Source organism: Photinus pyralis, unplaced genomic scaffold, assembly GCF_008802855.1.
Source record: "Photinus pyralis isolate 1611_PpyrPB1 unplaced genomic scaffold, Ppyr1.3 Ppyr1.4_LG3b, whole genome shotgun sequence".
NCBI classification, from domain to species: Eukaryota; Metazoa; Arthropoda; class Insecta; order Coleoptera; family Lampyridae; genus Photinus; species Photinus pyralis.
The window spans coordinates 748,978-770,508 of NW_022170510.1; the positions used below are offsets into that span (position 1 = coordinate 748,978).

Genomic DNA, 21,531 nt, shown 5'->3' on the forward strand with positions numbered 1-21,531 from the left:
TTATAGTTACAGTAATATCAAACGTCTCAAAAGCTGTCTCAACTGCATTTGTGTTAGACAACACCATTTAAGGGTATCGTCAAGCTGTTTTGAATTGCACGTACGTATACAGCTGTACATCTACGCGCTGAACTTTAGTCTTTAGGTTTCTCCCTATTGAAATTGCTTTATTTTTATTACTTATAAATTTTATCGAATTGGAAAGAGGAAAGATAGTTATGATCGAACTGTCAAAATTAAATTTATTCTAGCTATCAAGTTGCTTTTTTTACATAGTACGTTTGGAAACGGAATAGTCCATCCGGTGTGAAAGCCCTGTGATTCACAGCATTTGAATATTAGTCGTCCATCAATAAGTCCTCAAGTTCCATGAGTAATACTAATAATCGTGCAAAAAAACGAAAATCGTGGCAGTGCGTTTTACAGATAACCAAGTATGCGGATGTCCTGCAACTTCATAAAAATGTGCTCGAATTTAAGAAGGATGAGTCTAGCTTCTGGTCATACTTTACTCTTTAGGGGATGATAAACTGCACAGCTGTCAAAGTACTTGCAACATTGTTTTTACAGCGAGACTTGTATCCTAATAATATATTATTAGTGTATCACAAATTTTCAACAAAGTTAGCTAAAAAATTGGATGGAAAGTTGCAACCTATAAAGTACTGTAGCTATACTTCTTAGACTAGATAAATTTTAATCTGGTAATGGTCCACTAATAAATATTTATTTTCCTAAGTTTGTATGTTTGGATTTACACTTGGAGCAGGCAACAAAGTCGATAAGTTTTCTAAATTGGAAGAGTTTTGATAATAAATTTTAACTACAGTAAAGACAGACATTTAATTTTGTTTTAATCTTTTCAGAAAGTCTTAGTACTTTGCTTTGTGATTTACCGTTTATTCTGACATTTTAACGTAATTCCGTAGTCAGTTAGAAAATCTGTTTACTACCAAATGATCGACTGTTATAATGCGATTATGAGCTTTTTTTTATTAAATTATGCTCCTTGCTTTGGAATGTAGTATTACTTCGTTAAAACGAGCGAAGGAATGCAGTTCAACTTAATTTATTATTATAGCTGTTAGTAAAGCTGCCATATATTAATTTTCCTAACGTATTTCAGCCACAGCCCGTAAAATTTTCCACCTAACTAAATTCGTATCGTCGATTCTAAATCATAACGAACGCGTGTTGCGGTCAGACGTAATTTGCTCAACCCTCCGTAACAATGTAGGTACTCCGGCGCTTAGAGTAGCGTCAATAATACAGACTATCTGGTTCCCGGTTCGCACATACTGCGTACTAAACATAAAAAGATTAATTCACCTGCTCCCATCATACCAAAAATAAATCACTTCCATATAAAATCACTTAACTTTTCCATTCGAAGATATTAGTGCCGCCCGCTTCATTTCATTAATCTTTTACTGTAGGCCGCTTTACACAATTTGAGTGCTTACACACACGCTGGCTTTATAATCGATATATTATATTGGTGTACATGCTATGTGGAATGTTTTGCGAAACGGACTGGCTGGGAAATGCGAACATTCGACGTTTGTAGATAGGCAGATCGCTGCAGCGAAATTTGGTATCTTTTTTCTCAGGTTTGTGGTGTGATTCGATCTATTCAATTCTTATTGTAAACTTCGTCTTTCTCTCTCTTCGTTTTTTGTACGTTTGGACCTACCTTCCGTACTTTTACTTCCAAGACTAGCTCATATAAAAAGGGGTTAAGGATAGGAAAGAATTCAATTGATTTTTCTTTCGCTGATAATTTAAATCCATATTGGCATGTCTTTGAAACAATTTTTTGTTACTTCTCTTTGTAAGGAATTATAAATGTCATGAAAATTACAAGAGCTTATCTCACACTGAATACATTTACTATGATTAAACACTGAAATCAGAAACCTTTGTACAATCACCCTTAAAAGACAAAAAATCTCTAATTAAGCTCAAGAATATCCTTACTGGCCAGATAATTAAACTTATCTTAGTTAACTATCTAACTAAACAAACTCATATTATTAAATAACGTTCATTAAGAATTACTCAAACCTCCGAACTTTCGTCCAAATGACCCAAGGACTCACTCCATAACAAATCGCACGATTTGTGTATAAATAACATGGTTAAATTGAAACAATGCGCTGCATTTTTTGTGTGAACATTAACGAACGGAAAGTTTCCGTTTATGGTGAAACTCAATTGTCAATATTTATGCACTTTATCCACCAATTTATTGCGATAAGCGACTTTGTTTCTTCGACGCACTGTTATGAAATCCTTCACCCTTACATTTGCACGTTATTAGTCGCACTCTGAGTCGCACTTTAGCGTAATTCAATATATTTCTACTCCACAATCGGATCCTGAACAAACCGCTGCCTAAATTATTTTACTGTCACAAATAAATGTGTTGCAAGTTCGCATCCACTGCGAATCACTCTTTTTCTTCGCGAGCCAGACTCCGGATAGTTCGCTCTTCTCTGTCTCACTTACTCCGACCGAACGAATTATTTCATATTCCATGGTAAAAATAACTTTGCTTCTTTCGCATGCACCATTGCACGATAAACTAACACATTTACAATACAGTATGATTCGTTTAAATATACACATAAGTTTTCCTCCAAAGCAGGAGCAAAATGTAGTTGCTTTGAATTGAAAAAAATCTGGAGATACTTTAATTTCGTGTTCACCAAAAGATAAAGAAAATCTTAAAATTCCTTTTATTTATATTTTCGAGCTTGAAATTTTAACAAATTATACGTATCTGAAGATTGTCTACTATTTGATTGCACTTAATCACTGGTTGATACAAAAAAAGAGGTTCGAAGCTAATCGTAGGTCGTTAACAAAGAGGCAATATATGGAAGATGCAAGAGATCTTCCTTTCTCTCTCGAGTTGTATATTATACCTATTATACTACTTTAAACCCAGCATATCTAAGTAACATAACCACAGATTTGGACGATATGAAGCGAACTTTTAATTAAGATTGTGGAAAATTTAGGGTTTCTCCCGCAAATGTTTTTGTTGAAAACGCTTAATTAAGATGTCCTCTATCCATTTTTATTAATTTCATGATCGGTACGGGGGGCATATTAGTGTCATGTACCCAGTCTATGTCCATGAACTTGGCAGGCCTACTACAGCAGACCATGGTTCTGCTGACTCATATCGTTAGTGTTCCGTTAGTGCACGTTAGTGCCGCTGAAGAAATCGTTAGTGCACAAAGGGAAACTTACTATTTTTAAAACATATTTGTGGGCCTGCTAACTTCATGCCAGCAGACCCATTTGAGAAAATCGATTCAATCTTTACACTAGTTAAACTAGCAGCGTTAGTGGTCGTTAGTGCCGCCAATATAAACGTTAGTATTCAAAGTGTAACAGCTCAAAACGTTGTAAAAAGGGGTCTGCTAACTTCATGCAGCAGACCCACATTTGTCAAATTGGCTCTGTCCCAATGCAAATTTGAAGCGGCTCGTTAGTGCTCGTTAGTGCTTTACATGCGAACGTTAGTGCTGCAAGGGATCCGCGTCAAAAAGGTACCAAACCACCTCAAAATTAAACTTCACTTATTGGGACTTGCCAACTTTACGCCAGTAGACCAACGAACGAAATCCGTTTGATTTTCTACTTTAATCGACAGGTAAGTATTTAGTGCTCGTTAGTGCCGTCAATATAAACGTTAGTGCTCAAAGTGTGCCAGCTAATAGCGTTGTAAAAAGGGGTCTGCTAATTTCATGCAGCAGGCGCACATTTGTCAAATTGGCCCTGTCCTAATGTGAATTTGAAGCGGCTCGTTAGTGCTTCACATTCGAACGTTAGTGCTGCAAGGGATCCGCATCAAAAAGGTACCAAACCACCTCAACATTAAACGTGGCTTATTGGGACCTGCCAACTTCACGCCGGTAGACCAACAAACCAAATCATACCAAAGGTTTGAACCGCATATTATAAAATGCAAAATATTAAAATAGAAATAGAAACCAGAGCTAATAAAGACATCACTAATTTACTCGTTAGTTTTTCACAAAGCAAACTCATATTTTCACATCTTGAGCTGTTGCGCTTTGAGCACTAACGATTTTTTTTGCGACACTAACGATCACTAATACTGATTGATCGATTAAAGTAGAAAACCAAACGGATTTCGTTGGTATACCGGCGTGAAGTTGGCAGGTCCCAATAAGCCACGTTTAATTTTGAGGTGGTCTGGTACCTTTTTGGTGCGGATTCCTTGCAGCAATAACGTTTCGCATGTGAAGCACTAACGAGCACTAACGAGCTGCTTCAAATTCGCATTAGGACAGGGCCAATTTGACAGATGTGGGTCTGCTGCATGAAGTTAGCAGACCCCTTTTTACAACGTTTTGAGCCGTTACACTTTGAGCACTAACGTTTATATTGGCGGCACTAACGAGCACTAACGCTGCTAGTTTAACTAGTGTAAAGATTGCATCGATTTTCTCAAATGGGTCTGCTGGCATGAAGTTAGCAGGCCCACAAATATTTTTTAAAAATAGTAAGTTTCCTTTTGTGCACTAACGATTTCTTCAGCGGGCCTAACGTGCACTAACGGAACACTAACGATATGAGTAAGCAGAACCATGGTCTGCTGTAGTAGGCCTGCCAAGTTCATGGACATCTCTTTACAGCTTCAGTTTCTCAATTTAACGTACTAAGGATTATTTTCCATGACAAGGCCCTTAAAAAGTGAATTTTTATTGTGCAGTTGGTTAGTATTTTATTATTTTTATGGGTAAAAATTTTCCACTCAATTCATTGATATCGCTGTGCCTATTTGAAGTCAGAAATATAATCGAAATAAAGCTATATTAGTTTTTATTTTTATTGTGGAGGTACGAAATTAACATTTTCAGATTAAGATTATCGACTTAAGACTAGACGGATTATCCAGTAGAAACTGACAATGAATTGTTAAATTGCTCCGGAGCAACTTTTCATCTCTTATGCCTGCCGAATGATTTAGAATGTTGAGTTATAATTTTTTGTGGATGAATAAACTGCGGCGATGAACTTATTTGTTGGTGTGTTTAACTTAACTTAAATTACTCTTGACATCCTATGCAAATCACTTCTCGCAATACCGAATTATAGTTGCACCATAAAATTAATGTCAGGCAGATACCGGTCCCTGCATCTCATCTCATCTGAAACTGATAGGTGCTAGATTGGATTTTGAAATTTTGCGCCACCACAGTTTTATTTCGATTTATAAAACTATTATTAAAAGCTTCACATTTCAAATTCATTTTCGTAATTACCCATTTACAGCGAACATCTGTAAACCACGAGAAAGGTAAATTGTATACGCAGTGCGAATATTGTTTTATAGCTGTCGTTTTCTCAATTTGGTTAAATTAATTTCTCCTTTATAGTTTTTAGGATTTCATTTAAGATTAATTTACTACCCTTATTGTGCGCTATCAAATTTAATTGAGCATTCCACAAAACCGTTTTATTGCTTCAGAGCCCCCACCTCAATTGTTCGTTTGTCAACCCTACACATTTCACGCGAAACCAGTAATTACACACATTGCCCATTATCATCTAGTATTATGTGGTCATTAAGTTTCATTATACATGGGAAACATCTCTTAATACTACTTTATATTTCATTTAACGTTAACTGAATACAAAATATTATGTACCCACAAATCCGGAAGTCGTTCTTTATCAGTTTCTATATTTTTTTACATAATTACGAAAAATTTTGTATTAATATTGCACACTTTTTTGTTACAATTCAAGTTATTAATTTAAGGTTATCTTGATTGCACAAATCTATACGGGCATACTATGTACATTGACTTAATAGGTTGTAGTCTTGTTATGTGGATTGGGGAAAGCGCACATTGTTTCTATTTTAGGCACATGTATCATTTTCTGTACAGGAACTTGACAACGCGTTTGAGTTTTGAGGGAAATAACCTAACCGTATGGCATACATTTTATACATGGATAAAATGAGTGCAAGGTACTGAGTAATTTTCTCAACCTTATGCAGAAACCCTAAAACTGCGATCATAAGCTTTTCCTTAAAAAATCGAATTATGTCGGGGCAACCTAAGATTTTTTGCTTTAAGTTGGTATTGTCACGAACGCAGGCATTAATATTGAAAAAAAGACGTATAATTTATCCTTTGGAAGCATGTGTCGCCGTTCTCAGGAATTATAAAAACATAAAATTGCTACGAACGTCGCATATAACTTTACTCGCAATACTAGTGAATCTTTTACTTTTGTTCTTCACTGTTTATTATGAGTGCAGCACCGATTAAATTTTTCTCAACTATAAACTGAGCTTTCATAACAGTCACTCTTTCACTCACAATAAATTATACTGAAATTATTGATCTGTTTCAGGAAACCTTTGGAATCCAACCTAACCAACTTACCGCATCTACACCATCGAAGCATCAAAGCGAAAGGAATTCCATTGACTAATAACGGTTTAAAAGTAACGGTCGCGCAGCCGGTGTAACTTTAGTAATTCGACGACTCGGTTTTACGATTTTAAAGTGTTTTTAAGGTTTTACGGGGCAAGAATTTGAATCTACGTTAATTTAAAAGAAAGACGAATAATAAAATTTAATCAACTTGCTTTATTCGGTTATTTGGATAAGGGTAGATTACGATTCGGCCATTTCATAATCTTGCGGACTGTATGAAAATGAAAGAGCCGACTCAAACCTCTATTATAAATATATGAAATTACGTGGCTGATGTGATTTAATCGAGGTTGCGTTGCGAACGCGGATGAAGAAAGTAACGTCAAAAGTAATGCATTTGCAAAATGAATGCGCGTGAACTTCTTAATAAAAAGGTCGACATAAATAGTAATTTCGTGTAATAAAGAGCGTGACCGTTTGAGAGATTAGAAAACGCAATGAAACGACGAAACGCTACTGTTGCTTCCGCCTCAGCCGGTGCCGAGGAAAAGCGCATTACTCCCTGTTCCTGGCCAATGTACAGTCTCGTAAGCACGGTAGCTATTGCATGCTACTTTAACGGTATAAATGGAGATTTCGTGCATGACGATATACCCGCCGTGACACTTAATAAAGACGTGCTAGCTCGTAATCCCATTATCCATATTTTCAAGAATGATTTCTGGGGAACACCGATGGCTGATCCTGCCAGTCACAAATCTTATCGACCATTAACAGTCTTGACATTCAGGTAAGTACTGCTTTTAGAAATACAATTTACATTTGGCAATGATTAACTTCCCTTTCTCTTCATTCACTTGCTCTTATATAAAATAACAAATCTTAATGTAAAGGGCCTTACTAAAACATCACAAGAAACTCATTACAGATTACTCTTCATAAGAAACTTTTTCAACAGCTTATATCCTAGCCCTCGAAGAGATAATGTCTGCATAATATTCAGACGCAGGTATTCTTTTTGTTTCGCCTTATTAGCGAATTATGTGCTTTTACCTCGCCAGCTGAAGAAAAATATTTAGTTATATTCTGATTGCACTACAGATCAATTCAATACACAGTTGTATGTTTACTGGGGGGTTTTTCTATTTGTGGGAATATACCTATTAGTATGATTATTTGGCGTGTTTCTAAATTGTGCAACATATACGCACATGATAATAATCAGTTATTGACTAGGGCGCATTTTATTAACTTGAAGCGCTTTCGCTATTGTAGGGTGAAGGTGAAAAGGGGAGGGATGATGGGCGATAAATTAGCATTCCCCTGTAAGCATTTGTTCGAGATTATATGTTGAACGCCTAAAGTTATGACCCTCGCCCTTTGATTCCAAATCGAATAGCCATTGACATCACGTGGCCTGTTTAGTTGTAAATGAATAATTCGCTCCATTGTAGACAAACATTATTTTACATTATGACGACGTATTTGCTTTCGCACACGCTTTCCAAAATGTTTTCCAAAACTTAAGTTTAATACAAAAGTTGTATGGCGTAACCACAATTTTTCAATTTTGGTAGTATTATACATAGGTGCCAGGTCATCCAAAAGCGGTCCACAGACCCCAATTGAAAATTGTAAATGAGACGCCCTGTGCTTTATTCTTTTTTTAGATTTCAAGTTAAATTATAAGACAAACCTGTAGAAAATATATCTATATAATAATATTGTGTACCGTTTTCGAGATTAAGGTTGTTGCACACAACCCGTTTACAAAACGAACAAATAAAAAACAATTTAAGAGATCTCAAGAAAAATAGGTAGTCACAGAATGGTCAAATTGATATGCAACTTCTCTGGTCCGGGCAATGGGAATACGATGAAGGATAAACCAAACACTACGCAGAGCGGACCGGTTTTAAAACTCACTTTGTTTATCACATAACTTGGGTAATCCAATAACTTGTTGGATGAGGTTAACCAATATTGTCACGCCTGATAGAGTGATAAGATTTTTAATTAAACAACACTATCAAAACTGAACAACGACTTTATCCTCTTAACTGCGGTACCGCATGCGTAAAACTTTAAACGTAAAAAAACAAACTTTTTTATTTGGTGCAAACTTGCCCGTAATAAATTAGCGCAACAATGACATACGCTTTTAGAATCGACCCGAAAACAGCAGCACAGTACAGTAAGTTGTTCTATAGTACTCCGGTATTTACTTTACGAATTAGCAAAGCTGCAGGAAAAACTAATTCGGAGTAGCCGGCACGTAGCTACGTTTATTTCGCATTCTTCGTACTTAAAGGTGAGTCACCTCCATTCATCGTTTTTTTTTCTGGCGATTCTCAAAACGCCGCTTCATCGCCCGTATTTAAAAACACATGCATTCGTTATCTTGTACGTAGCGTTGTTAGTAAACAAGACCAATTAATTTGTCCGATATCGTATTTTTACAGAAACATCTGACGAGATAAAAACAATTAAACAATTACTAAATTTACCTAGAAATTTACAATTTAAAAAAAAACTAACAGTAAATGGCAATTTAACAAATTTTTGAATTCTGTATCTGTTTGAAAGAAATCTCCCCAGGCCCTATCAAGTAAATCGAAACATTTTACATACATGATCTCCCGACTGCTATTTTCAATGCATAACTCGAAATTACGTTTTAAACATGGGAATTTTTAAATACAGGGTGGGTCGCTTCTCATTCAGCATTGTTTCAACCTGGTGAAATGATACCCCTGTGGAGTTTACACAACAATTTATAACGGGAGAATATTCCAATACCGAACATAAGTAATTTATTAACATGGGCGAAAGGTTTTTTTCAGATTGTTGCTCTCCATGTCAACTTAGAGAGTTTATAATGACACCAATTGAAAGAAGATTTTTTTTTATATGATATACGAATTTTCAAATGTATTTCTGATTATTTTATCAAAAATTCGCCCATAAATCCAATTAATTAGCAAAATTTTTTCGACATAGACCGTGCAACGAGATTTCTCCAGAATGTTGCGCGCCAAACGTGGCTTTGGTTCTTCTTCCCAAAAAAAACATTAATTAAATGGTATAATTACAAAATGAAATTTAATGACAGAACAAAAACATCTAGCGGTAATTTCTTATATAAAATATGTAGACGGTGACGGGACGGGAGTGCTTCGTGCGCCACCAGAAGGTTTTTTTCGGAAAGCAAGATTATGGTCAGGATTCGGAACGGTGGTGGCGAGTGCTCCAGGTAACTCAAACCGAGAACGACGTTCACAGGATTTTGACGGATTCAGAAGATGGCGCCGGTCACTTCGAAAAAACTCAAATAGCGGGAATGAAAGCAATAAAACACAAATCGGCGGAAAAGCAAATGCGAAAAGGCCTCCCCCCCCCCCCCCCCCTTATAATTAGTGAAACGGAAAGTAACGAAATGCTTATCTTGAAATTAACGGAGCGGTAGCAAAATTTAAGCCAATTCCAATAAATACACTGCAGTAAAACTTAACGACAAAGCTCAATAATTTCGGTACTTACAAAACGTAGCGTAAGTTAAAGACCCAAATTTATAGTGCGTTTTCTATTGGATGGATGTGTGTTTTTTCTTTTATTCTACTTTTGGTAATTTTTTTTCTGTTTTTATATCACGCACGAACCCTACAATAAGGTCCGGCTCAATCGGACGAGTTTCTGTAACTCATTTAAATGACAATCCTTAATTATGCATATCCAATTAACCGGAATGAAATCACCAGATTTCAAGAATCGGTATTCCAATTACACCCATTGTTAAATGAAATTCCCAGGATCAACCGGAAAAATCTTATAGTATTCCTTACTTAATAGTATAAAAAGAGTTACTTGTGGCAATGGACAGAATACGTTGAAAATTGTTATGATGGTTTTGCTTTAAAAAATTACTGTATGCGTGTGGATATTTTTGCGTAAATAGGATGTGCAATTTAAGAACATTTCGGAAAGTAAAAATGTTTCTTTGAAATTCCAAACACAAGTCGACACGTCTTTTTACGTTTTCAAAGACTTTCCACGGTTTGCGGCGAAATGTTGTTGCACATCTTCTACCATGTATCACGACGATCATCATACGTAAGAAATTAAAAATTCCTTTGCACTGCATCGGCATGCATTCCGCCGTATTGGTTAACACATAGTAGACTTATGGACATGGACTACACATTGCTCTTAGACAATGTACTTAATTTCATTAGAAATTTTTGTTTTGATTTTATAAAAATTAATACAGATCGGATTCTATGTGCATTAGTGTAATTACGTTTGAGCATTTTTGTATTAATGTAATAACCAGAAACGTCGCTCTAAAATTATCGTAGGTGAAATGCTAAACAACAGACAACTCAATATGAAAACCAAGTTTTATTTATTGCATGCGGAGTCCACTGCGTGTCTCTAATAACACAAATTTATGCAAATCAAAACTAGTGAGATGTTTAAATTGTACGGTTACTCTATAACCCTTCTACATGCAAAATAGAATATTAATATTGTTTTAGGTTACCGCAGCAATTCGCTGTAAATCTATTAGTATTGTGGTCTTGTTGGATACAAGTTTCAATTATATTAGAGCTTAGACGTTGCATCAAAATTAAATTACAAAGACTCGAGACTTACGACTAATTAATCTGAATTAATAAGTTTCCGCCCCTATATACGCCGTTTATTTGATCCGTAGAGAATCAGATAACTAAAATTGCTTGCCGTTTGATATCACTGAATTTATGTTGTATTTGTAAACCGATGCCGGTTTCTTTCATTTATTCATTTTCCATCTTTTTCTTTGTCATTTAAAAAGGAAACTCGAGAAGGGTGAACACTAGAGCTTTATGAATCGATTACTTATATACAGGCGTAAAATAAGTAGAGTAAAATATCCATCCTACACATTCATTTCAATTACTGTTTACTAACGATTTCATCCGAGCTGCACCATCTCGTTATTATTTATGCGGCATGATTAAAAAAAACCACCGTTTAAAGGTAAATTTTTTAGTTTTTTTCAGATATCTCGAAATCTATTGGCTTTGGAGAAAAGTGAATCCATAAAAATTATAGTAAATAAAATTTCCCATAAAAAAGGTCTGTCTAAATTTCGTTGGATTGTTAGTTTCTGAGTTATATGGGGAAGAATTATGAAAATGATATTGATGTCGTATTTTTATTGTTATTTTGTTTATATTCATTAAAATTTTTAAGGACTAATAACATATAAATCTAATAATAGGTATTACGTCTGATTCAAATAGATGCTTGAATGCTCAAAATTGTCAAGGTTTCCATCCCCGACTCTCAGGAGGCAAGTTATTGCCTAGCTATCTCTGCACTTGTCAGTAGACAGTAACATTAATGTAACTGTGCAATAGTTCTGGTTGGAGGAAGGGACGAAAGGTCAGGCTAAACTTTCTTCGTACTTTTCAATAACGCGTTGTAACGTAATTGGTGTAGATCAGTTTATTTTGGAGAATCACTGTAAACGGCCAGAAAATTGTTTCTCCTGCATCAATAGTCTCAGGTGTGATGAGATGTACTTGCTATTTCTAGAACCGTTGGATCTCAGCAAGGTCAAAATCCCCTCCAACAGTGACCTCATAAGGATTTGTCGCAGCTTCACCAATTGCAGTCAATATGTTTTAACCTGGAAATGTACTACCTCCTTATAAATCTCTTCGTTGCCTTTTTACCACCCTCACGTTAGTAAGGGAGGTATTACATTAGGGTAAAAAGTGACCTCCCACCTTTTTAACGAAAATACACCCTTTGAAGCACCAGGAATCCGAATCATTCAAAAATCTCGATGATGTCGGTCTGTCTGTCGTTTTGTCTGTACTTTCTTTTATATCATTATTTTATATCATTGGTGACGGGGGAGAAAAAAACCACTACGTATATTTTTCAACAACTGGGCCTTGCTATGCAACGTAGAAAATGTGGCTTCGATTGGACGAAATCTGCCGAAAGGCTAAGATCTCTGAGAAATCTACGAGGATTGTTCAACAGAAACACGTTTGATCTATGCAGCCATGACCTGGTCGTCATGACAACCGAATTCATTTGTTTACATTGTTTGCTTAAGTACCAGTAAAGCGTCTGTCAAAACTATTTGGAGTTTACTCTTTTCTAAGTGTTGGGACTGCGTTTGAAAATGGCATCCATGATAAAAAATCCATCCAAAGATAACTTGCGTGCTGTTATTCAGTTTTTGGTCGCTGAAGGACGTCAGCCAATGGAAATTTATAAGAGAATGAAAGCTGTATATGATGAGGATGACTATAGTTATTCTCATACGCCAGTGGTTGAATGGTGCAATAAATTTCAACAAGGAAGAGAATTCGCAAAATTCTTCTGCATGATAATGTCCGACCCCATGTAGCCCAGGTGATTCAAGAACTGCTTAGTCGTATGAAGTGGGAAGTCTCACAACATCCGCCTTACAGTCCCGACCTGTCCCCTTGCAATTATCATGTTTTTGACCCATTACAGCAACACTAAAAGGACGGCGGCGGTTCAAAATGGTCGCTGAGGTAGAGTTTGCCGTTAGGGAATGGTTCCGCAAGCAGCCTCAAGAATTTTACCAGCACGGAATTTACACATTAGTACAACAGTGGGATTCATGCCTTAATGTTAATGGAGAATTCTTTTAAAACCGTTGAATAAAAAATGTTGTACAACCTCTAAACGTGTTTCTATTGAACAATCCTCGTACTTTTTATCGTCCCTCGTATTATTATTTAAAGAAATTTTTTAATGCACTGTCTGTACTATTGTCACTAATAGTGATTTTGTTTCTTCCAGAGAATGAAGGCGGTTTTGTATAAGTTATTACATTCTCCATGCAATTAATCCATATATACCATTTGAATTACATGATCACCAACCAATTCGTGTGGACAGCTAATAATTATAGAAACATCTTAAGTAGCGCATTAATGATCAATATTCAGTGCACGCTATTTCAATCGAACTTAATTTGGAAAGTAAATTGATTAGGAAATGCCTATTTTAGACAAAGAAACTATATAGACTAACTATCTGTTTCAAATAAGTATTTGTATGATGAAACGGTGGTGCCGCACGAACGTCTCGTTGTGATGATTAATAGATTACAAACAAAGCCCTATATATAATGTAGTAAAACGTACGTTAGACTGTATAGAAATTAGTTTTGTGCAATAGAGGAAAACAAAGGTATAATGAGTAGAATGTGTTCGTGCACCCGACAAGGAATTAGCTAAACAAAGCATTTGTCGAAGCATACAATCTGATTTAGCGCTTATCACGTTGATCAAATCTCAGGCACGTGCTTCGGTTGGATTACGAGGAGAATAAAGCTTTATAATTATCGAGCTTCATTATCCAAAAGATTTTGGTTAAGACGCTGCATTATGTGATTCCCAGCTGATTTCTAGACAATTTATCTCTGAGCTCTCGTAATTGAGCCGTCCCAGACGTCTATCTGCTTAAACCGTTTGATATCATGTTTTAGATAGCAATCGGCAATCGCAAAGTTATCAATTTCCCAATCGCTTAAGTTCTGTCATCAGTGAGGAAAACTCATAATTTGTCATTTGTCTCCATTTTAAGAAAAGCTGTTAACGAGAATGAATTGGTGTTAATATTGATCGAGTTGAATTGCTACCATCATTGCAAAAAGAACCCTTCTATCGCTCGCTATGTATTTATACAGTTCAATTTAATTGAATTTCCCTTTGCAAAATGTTACCCCACTAATTCCGTTATCGTTTATTGGGAATAAGAAAAACAACTTTGCCATCGGTTACTCTACGTTGAAATTAAAAGGTTGTTAAGACTGGCGGAGCGTGTTATTACACACTAACCTACAAAGAAAGTTTATCAAGAAAGAAAATTACCAAATCGAATAGGAAACTTCAATAAATGAAAAACACTTATTGTTAATTATAGGCGCATCGATCGTATGCGGAATATAAACAATTATTATAATTAAGAGGAAATTCTAGCAAACTAAACCGGAACAAATCTTACCTACTACCAAAAAATAGCGTATTGTAACATTGTCCCTCTTAAAACATGATCTAATTAGGGACTAATAGGGACTTAGAAATATCCGTTTATAATGAAAAGGCAAGTGCTACAAAATTATATTAATTTGTATACTTCTTACACTCAAACTGTAAGATTTGATTGATTGTGATGTTCAAATTGCTACAAACTCACAGCATCACTCGTCATTCTCGTGCAATTTAACTAAACGAATCGATAACCAAATAAATCAACCATAATGTATACAAATTTGCGCGCCTTTATAGAAATCACAGAAAATTGAGTTGGTGATGATGTATTGTAATAAATGCTTTCCAAATTTCGAACTTTTGGTAGTCCACGCAAAGTTAAACAGGATAATCTGTTGGAACAAAAATAAAATTTAATTTGGCAAAATAAAGCACAATCATATGACTATAGCATTAATCTTTGAACCAAACGTCGAAATCCGACGGAACGGTACGGTAGCCTCGAGCGCCACCAGGAGTTGTTTGCTTACCCTTGGTCGGTGGTTTCGGAACGGTGCGTCTGCTATGGTAAGTAGAAGTACGGTTACCCAAGTAACAACGATCAAACAATGAAAAACTGAAAACAGAATTACGGAACACGGAAACGGTAACAATTTTTTGAAGCGGAAACGGAAGCAAGATTAACTATCAGTACTGGGACCCCCCGCCCCCTATAACCAAATATGTAGCTCGTGTACAATCTTGGATCGCGATTCAATCCCAAAAGAAAATCGATTGCTGCATTTCTTTATCATTAAACCAAGTTTAACAAAAATCATGGCACGAAACAGGAACTATCACCTAATCTGCAAATAGAGCAATTTTTTTGAATGCAATAGTTGAAAATCGTTAACTTGCCTCATAAATTTTTCCAGCTCAATCATTTATTTATTTATTTATTGAAATAAACAGGCCTGGGCCTAGTTACATATTTCCCTTACACATAAATGAAACGAAAACGTGTTTTGTGTGGATGCGCGTGAGGGTGTGAGGGTGAGGCTGTGTGTGAGAGGGTGTGAGAGGGTGTGGGTGTGTGTGTGAGGGTGAGGGTGTGCGTGTTGGAAAGTAAACATAAAATAAACGTCAGCGACATAGAGCTTCCTGTACATATTTTCTAAACTGCATATAGTTTCTGGAGAACAACGGAATTTGCAAACTTTGACTCAGTTCATTATATGTGATTTGCATTTTAACTATGGGGGAGCTACGTGTCTTGTTGGTGTGTAGACGCGGAACATGAAACAAATTTTTGTATCTACCACTATGCGCTAGAACATATAAGCCAATTTGAGATAAAATATTGGAACAATCTATTTTATTATTTAGGACTTTGTATAGGAAGCAAAGTGAATTCACAATTCTTCTGTCTGACAATTTTGTGATTTGTAATAGACTTCTAGCATACCCGTAAGAATTGTAACCAATAAATGTTTTATACTTTTTATAATACAAATACTTTATAAATTTATTTTGCACCGTTTCTAACATTTGTGAATGCACATTTCTTCCTGGGTCCCAAACAATAATTGCAAATTCCAGCTTCGAGCGAACTAACGAATTATATAAAATCTTAATGCAGTACGTACCGTGAAACGACTGTGTACATCTAATGACAAAGCCCAGCAATCTATAAGCAGATGCTACCGTACGTTGTATGTGCTCAGAGAAACCAAGATCATTTGAAAATGTTACACCCAAATCTATTTTCTTATTTACTTCAGACAAGACATTGTTTTCAACTTTATATCTATACATTATTTTTTGTTTTGAGAATGTAAATGACATCTTCTCACATTTTCTGATGTTAAGATAAAGCATATTATTATTACACCAGCGTACAATATTATCTAGGTCTATCTGTAGCATCCCGCAATCTGTAGCATTGTTTACACTTTTAAAGATTTTTAAATCATCTGCATATAGAACATATGATGAATGCTTAATTACAGCACGCGGCTCAGTATATCTTTTCTAGGTTACAGTAACGCAATTGAGTTAATTTGACATGGAACTTATAATGCAGAAGTCGAAGTAATCCTGAATGTCCGCATAAGTTCCTCACTTCGCGTTATAAACTCAACACATAAAACATAATTCATACTTTACGAAAGCTCTTAAAATATTCAGTATGTAAGTGTACTTGACATTTATTATACAAATAACCAAGTTATGCCAACGTGGTTTACTCACTTGTCTTCTTCTCCTTTATATTTTATATTGTAATATCTTGTTAAATAAAATGTGAACGAATACAGTACAGTACAGTTTAAATAAAATATAAAGTAAATAAGGTAGAATGAATTGAAATATGCAAGTAGCTGTTTTGATATGTATGTAGATTGTAGGTATCGAATTAGACATTTTACTTAATTACTTTACTATAAGGAGCTTAAACGTGATTAGCATTGGAACTCATATTTGGGGTAAGTTGGATATCTGCTAACGATCCCAAAATTAATGATTAAATTAGTGATTCACAAAAAAGCAAAGGAATAAGGTAAATGTTAGAGACGGATTACGAAGAGAAAATTCTACTTGAAGACGTAGGTAAAATTAACATTAATCATTTAAGGACCAGCAACCACTTTTTTGTGAATTTCACATCTCTATTAAATTTTTAGTTTTCTGGACCTCTAGGAGAGCTCATGCCACAATTCTCTCAAGTTTCCTCTTCGGCAAACAAAAAAATTAACATTTAGAAATACTCTTTTATGTTATGAAATCCTCCTTCTCCAAGTCTCGCTCATACCATCGTTGGTTAATTTACCAATTAACAACAGACGATAGAAATTTCCTCTACATTAGTGACTTAATAAATAAGATAAACAAATGCGTACGTGAATGGAAAACGCTGACACTTCACCTATAAATACTATCTAACTCCATACAATAATTTAATTAATGTAGCATAAGAACGCTAATCTTGAGTCGTAACATTTAGGGTTCGCTACAACACATTGACAAATACACAACATTTATTCGGGACACACGCAAATTAACAAAGCTGAAAGAAAGAGAGGCGCGTAGGGCCTGTTTGCAGATACCATGCATGCAAGCGATCGATAGAAAATTTATAATGTGAGGTATAAGTTGGCGCTGTTTTAACTCAAACCCACCGCATAAACGGCCAACTAGCTCATGGCTAGAAATTAAAATAAAAGCTTGATATCTTTCAAAGCGGTAGTTGTTCGTTCTGGGTATTCAATCTTCTTCACTTCATCACAACTCACCAATAGTCTTAATGCTCCCCGTATGAAAGTGAGAAAAATCGAGGGTAGTACTAACAGTAAAATCAATTTAGGTACCAAAAGAAATACTGGTGTATTCGATCAATAAAATCTCAAAATAACATTGTCTCTAAAATTGGCTAGCGTATGCCCACCAATACAAAATAGTCCCCAAATATTCAAAATTATTGATTGCAAACCCAATTTTTTTTTCATCTTGGCCCGCTAGTTTTAATTTGAAGGTTTCTATGGGGAATGGGGAAGCACTTGACTGTAAGCTGTAGGTAATCCGTAACATGAAATTCCTTGTCTCCGTTGATAAAAATTCGATAAACTATTCACAATTTAGATGCGATTTCTGGTGCCGATCCAAATCCTTTGTTCTTAGCATTAGAATGTAACCACAAATAAAATATTCCACTTCTCTGTTAATATTGACACCTAAAATGTGGTAGTTGGCACATAAATCAGCACAAAAAGGGGCCCAATTGTGGTATTAAGTGTCGTTTGGTTCTTAAATTTGGGGGAACAATTGAATGTACGTATTAAACTATTAGCCGCCTAAATACTCTAAACACGATTGGCTTCATAGTAGCGGTCACATATCAACCCCTTAGTTGAAATCTCAGCTTCTTTATTCATACACAAAAGAACACACCAATCAAATTCTAATTGCACGGAATCTTTGAAATGTCTTGTGTAGTAAAAGTAACAGACATAACAAGTAAAATCACTAATAAAATATTGGAGAAAAAATCTTTTTAAATTGGACAACACCTAACTACAATGAGATGCTGAGATAGTACTTGAGAGCTTCAATGTAAAAGGTGTAAAAGGAAAACAAAATGGTATCGCATTTCCCGTTAATGAATTGTAATATAGCATTGTGAAAAAGTTGATATGTAGCGTTGTGATAAGCGAACAATACGGCGATGTACAAACACAAAGGTAACAAGAATAATATTTCCCCTTCGCTTATTTGCTTTTCGCGTATTTCAATGATATTTGCAAATTGTGAATATTTCCCTCTTTGTGGAAAAAAAATTCTATATAAAAAATGCGAATTGAGGCTTCCTTGTAACGCAGTGCGTTAATTTAATTTTACTTCGAAATCTTCCTTTCGCTTAATACTTCGTACTTTGGGAAGAGAAATCAATTTTTTCAATGTTTAGCTTTGCTATAGAAAACCTTTATCTCTATAAGAAGATTTAAATAATCCCAGCATATGTAAAGCACGCTCGGTGCGTTTTGTAAAGGTAATGTGCTTAAATATCAAATTTTATTTAATTTTTTGTCAGCGGGGAAAGTACTTGGTGCACGTTTGTTGTTAAACACCGGCAATCGAGTAATTACGGCCAGTTTGGACCAACTGCCAACAGGCTATTTGCCTGTTTTCAGTTATGTAGTTGGTGCCCCTTCTACTTCGTAGCGCAAACCTCTTATTGTAGGCATCTATGGAAATATGTGAAATATTTACAAGTTTACTTGGTGCAGTTGGTGCAGAAGGGAGGTGCAACGTAACTGCAAACTCTTGGATGGTGACAACCGCTTGACTAGTAATCCACACCGTATCACCTTTAAATTACAGAAAGAGACTTCTATGCGCTGAAAATTGGGACAGTAAAGTACAAAGCAAATTCCACTGTAGACCCGTCGGTCGTTTCCAATGCTCAATTAAACAGTAAATTGCATAAAAATCATTTATCTGTAGATAGCTTCTCCAAGTGCAATGCAGAAACCGATTTCATTTTACGAGCTAGTAAACGGAAAAGTAATTTAAATTTTTTTTTAAGTAAAAATTTCGATTCGACTTCCGAATTTGATTGAAATTGGTCTGCGGTTAATGTAGCACTTTGGAACGAAAGTCTTTATGCAATTTTAATTGTAGAGGTAGGATAATCTCAATTTTGAGAATGAAAAAGGTGTTTCATTAACTAACAAAAAACTTCAGTGGACTCGTATTGATTGTGGTGTTATAAAACAGTCACAGTGTAGGATTTCCTCTCGGATTTGGCTAGAGTTCAAAAGTGTACTCGGAATTAATTTATTTTGCGCTCGGTCAACATGTGCAAGGATGTACACATGCTCTTAAATTAATGCAATTAATTGTACTCAAAACAACAGCAATTTAACGAGTGATGAGTAACCACCGGTCATATCCCACAATAACATTCCCCAATAATTTTCGCACTTCAATGCGCTTATAATTAATCAGAGTTTAGTTTCAATGTAATTAATTCGTTGAAGCACTGTACTTCAAACACTGGTTACGTTCCAACTTTGTATTAAACTGCAGACATTGTATCTGCGTCATTGATTTTGAATTAAACTAAAATGAAGTACTTAAGCTGTATGACTGCAGATGTCTGCATAGAATATAACTGCAACACTCACTTTTATGGAAAAGAAGCATTTTATTCACAGAAATTTGCATTAATTACCGAGGAGCCTTATTATCGTTTGAATTACGTGAGACGTCACTGTTCCTTAGTTGGCATGCAACCAACGTAATTAGCGCGTCTATCAGTTTATTATTTTGTTCTCTTTGTTAACTTACGTGAGAATTTCTTAGGGACTTCATTCCATTAGTAAACTTAAAGTATTGTTTATTAATAATAAAATTGTTTTAGTTTAGGTTGCAGTAAATGTCACAAAATACCGGAATGCTAAACAACAGACAAATCCTTGGGTAGTTCTGGGTAGTTTTGGTCAAGAAACGAAGCGAGTGTCCCTTAGCCTTCCGACAGGGTACCCTTCTGGCCCTTACGACACGACACGACAATGATTTATCTCTGCACTACTAAAAGCTGTGGTTCCATCAACAACAACTTGTAATAAGAAGCAAGCTACAATCAGACAGTTTAAGTGGTCTTCCAAAGATAGTGGTAACTGGCAATAACCGTAGCGCACTCCGTATTGATTTACGGCGGTAACTGTCTTATTCGAATTGTTAATTCTTAATCTGGTAATTGACTTCAATTACATGAGATTAACACACCCTGATGGAAGTCAAAGTTAATATTAGGTTTGATTAGAAAATGGAGTGAGCTTTCAATGACGTCTCGCAGGACCGTTGGATTTGGGTTTTATGAACTCTGTCCAAGGGAATTGAGATGAAAACTTGGTTAATGGGATTAGGATGGAATAAAAGCATTGTTTAGATAGGTCAAAAACCCACCTATCGTATCTTCTTTTCCTGGTTTATATATGATATCAAAGTCATAATCTATTAAGCCTGTACCAATTCTAGTCAACTTTGAAGATGGATTTTTATGAGTAAACAATCCTACAAGAGGCCACAATCTGTTCTCACTGTAAATTCTTGACCGTAAAGGTATGGGCGAAAGCATACTTTTCTCCAATCGATAGCTAAACCTAGGGCGAAGTTTGAAGCATCGGTCGTTAATATGAAAGGTTCAGAAAAAATTGGGTATGTGAGGATAGGGGGTTGTATTAGTTTTTCTTTAATTAAACGAGCTTTCACACTCAAGTGTCCATTAAAATTCTATATTCTTTTTCAGTAATTTGTTTAAAGATTATACTATCTTAGCAACATTTGGGATAAACCTATGGTAATAATGCATAAAACGTCGGATTTCATCCGCTGACTTTGGAGTGGGGTAATTTATTATTACATCATATTTCTTGGGATCTGGGCTGATATCTAGGCTGATACCATACCTTCACTAGATATCATGTGACATATATAGATACGTTACTTCGTTTTTCAGAAATTGGCATTTGGATGGGTTCAATTTTAGATTTTACAAACGACATCTTCCAAATACCTTCATTAAATCTGAATTA

At 35.5% G+C, this 21,531-nt stretch overlaps 1 protein-coding gene and 1 long non-coding RNA gene across 3 annotated transcripts in view; one reads left to right on the forward strand and one right to left on the reverse strand.

The window, feature by feature from the left end:
- LOC116166710 overlaps positions 1-6,928 on the forward strand; it is a 50,359-nt gene extending 43,431 nt beyond the window's left edge. Inside the window, exon 3 of the long non-coding RNA XR_004144392.1 lies at positions 6,406-6,928. This is a non-coding gene — a long non-coding RNA (uncharacterized LOC116166710). The remainder of the gene's footprint in view (positions 1-6,405) is intronic.
- The window catches only part of LOC116166700 (protein O-mannosyl-transferase TMTC1-like), a 435,955-nt gene that overhangs the window by 260,805 nt on the left and 153,619 nt on the right, over positions 1-21,531 (reverse strand). The window lies entirely within an intron of this gene.